The sequence below is a fragment of the Dicentrarchus labrax genome, unplaced genomic scaffold (genome assembly GCF_905237075.1).
Source record: "Dicentrarchus labrax unplaced genomic scaffold, dlabrax2021, whole genome shotgun sequence".
Classification (NCBI taxonomy): Eukaryota; Metazoa; Chordata; class Actinopteri; family Moronidae; genus Dicentrarchus; species Dicentrarchus labrax.
In genome coordinates, this window is record NW_026136723.1 from 10,778,700 (window position 1) to 10,781,313 (window position 2,614).

At 39.5% G+C, this 2,614-nt stretch overlaps 1 long non-coding RNA gene across 1 annotated transcript; it reads left to right on the forward strand.

Annotated features, from left to right (window-relative positions):
- Nucleotides 1-1,162: 1,162 nt before the first annotated feature.
- Nucleotides 1,163-2,287, forward strand: LOC127357344 (uncharacterized). The gene is made up of 2 exons (XR_007882238.1): nucleotides 1,163-1,228; nucleotides 2,184-2,287. It is a non-coding gene; the product is annotated as an uncharacterized LOC127357344 (long non-coding RNA).
- Nucleotides 2,288-2,614: the final 327 nt, after the last annotated feature.

The window sequence follows — 2,614 nt, forward strand, 5'->3', positions numbered from 1 at the left end:
GCGAACTATGATATTCATAACACACAACGGTCTTAATTGCCAGCCTCAGCTGTAGGCGCCAATGTCCAAATACCGAGTTTAGCAGTTTCCCCAAGTCTTTACGCTTATTATAAAGAACTAAACCCATCTGGTCAGAGCTGAAATTGATACCAGTCTTCTGATTTGATGATTTGAGGGCAAAGAAACGTCTTACTGCAAGTTTGAGATTTGGCAAATATACTTATTTGCATTCTTGCCAAGGGTAAGATGAGAAGACTGATAGCACTTTCATGAACAAACATGAATCTACAGCCAACTGCCTGTTAGCTTAGCTTAGCACAGAGACTGGAAACAGGGGGGACAGCTAGCCTGGCTTGGTCCAAAGTTAAAGGTTAAAACTCACTAATTAACATGTTATATCTTGTTTGTCTATCCGAGGGCTGCCCAAAGCTGGGTTCGTCCACAGTAAGGTTAGATTTGGCCCACCAGATGTATGTATATTATAAATCACTGTATATGCTGTTTTATCTTTTGTGAGGTAAAATTGATTTCCTTTTCATAATCTGAGCATGGACACCAGTGACACGTTACGGAAGTCAGTCAATTAAGGGAACTTTTGCATCTTAAGAAAAAACAATACAATCCAGTAGGTGTTTGCACTATGTAGAGCACTGACAAATAAGAGAACACAAGTGTTTAACGAAGAGGCTACATCAGCCTACAGCTGACCTAGCGTAGGACTGCGTACATTGAATCAGTAGATCTGTGTTTCTTTATCTCTGCTATGCGCAGTGTATAGTTTCAAAATAGTTTGTTTCACTTTATTTTCAGCTGTGTGATAGATGGATGGTTTAAAGGTCCAGTGTGTAACATTTAGGAGGATCTACAGGCACAAATGTAATATAATATTCATAGGTATATTTTCATTTGTCTGTAATCACCTGAAAATAAGAAAAGTTGTGTTTTCGTTACCTCGGGTCCTCTTTCTCGGAGGCCACCATGTTGAAGTTTTCTACAGTAGCCCAAATTGGACAAACCAAACATTGGCTCTAGATAGTCCTTTTCAGTTTTTGCCACTGTAGTTTCTCTGGCATGCTTGGAAGGCTGATGCCATGAAATCCCACACACTGGTCCTTTAAGTGCATCCCCCCCCCAAAAAAAAAAACAAGTCTTAGTGTTCATGGGGTTATGTGCCTATTTCTTAGCAGTGATTTCCTGGAGTCTCTGCTGGATACCTGGCAACCTCAAGGTATGGGGTATTTCGTTACATTTACAGGCTTACTGTGTCCCCTGCTTTCATTCTTTATCATAGGTTAAGCTTCATGCTTCCGGCCGTAGCTTCTATTTAGCGTACAGTCGTATCACTCTTCTCATGTAACTCCTGACAAGAAAACGAATATGTATTTCACAAAATGTCAAAATATTCCTTTAAATAATCTTGTGTTCATTCTTAAGCTTTGCAAAGCAGGACCTGGTGGTTAACTTTCTAATTTATAAGCTGACACTGTGCGCTGCAGGTCAATCTGTTTCAGATATGAGGAGTCATGAGTCGAGTGTGAAACTAAGTGTGAAACTTTAGACGGTCTTTTCTTACTGACATCCTTGAATATTCTCAGTGTCATAGATTTACATATATGCTCTTTCTACTGATGTCATTTCGTGCTTTTATACCACAAAAAGTGTCAGATCTTAACTCACAACCTGTCGAGTACATTTATTTCAATATATGTGATTTAGAAAGACACATTTTAAAGGTTCAAACCATAATTGAAATGTGAGGCCTAAGGAGAAGTCCCACCAACGAAATTCAGGACAAGACTGGAAACGGCCATCATTCCGAATCTTATAGGCACAACCTTTAATATAAAACTGAAACCACTGCCAGTCTGTTAGCTACTCTAATTCTGATTGGACCTTTAACCAAACAAACTTGAAGTGGTTTTCTCTTAATTTTAAGTGAATTAGGTGAGAAGGGTGTGGTGCAGTAAGCAGGAGTTTAGATTGAGACATTTTATTGTTGTTAGTTATTAGTCAGTTATTACGTGTGCATTTACCTGTGTATTTGTGTTGATCTTACCATCACTAAGCCAACTGCGGCACATTGTATAGTATTTCCTGTGAGATCGTTTTGTCTTGTTTGGTGCATGTCAACATTATGTTCTTCTCTTTCTCACAAATCTCCTGTTCTCATTCTATCCCCTCAGAAGTGCCTGAAATTCCCTGGAGCTTCTCTGATATCTGCATCATCTCGTCGAGCTACAGTGTACAGACAGGCAGCACTGTTGACATTAAAAACACATTAAAAATCTCTGTCAGTGTGAGGTCTTTATTATTATTCTATAATCTTGGTAACATCTTGGTCTTTTTCTTCTTTTCCTGCCCACATTATGTACCTTGCTGTGCAGAGAAAGTACAAACTCTCCGATCACAGCCCCCTGCTGTAGGGGGATGAGACTCCCATTTTTCATCTTTCTTGACCCTTTGACTCTGAAGTTTCCTCTGATCACTGACAGTTTGCATCTAAAGCTGCAGCATGTGTGGACACGTGATGTTTCCCAGTATTTAAGATCCTTTATATTCCCCTTATTCACCACTCCTAAGCGACTGCAAGAAGATTCAGTTTATTAGCATGACA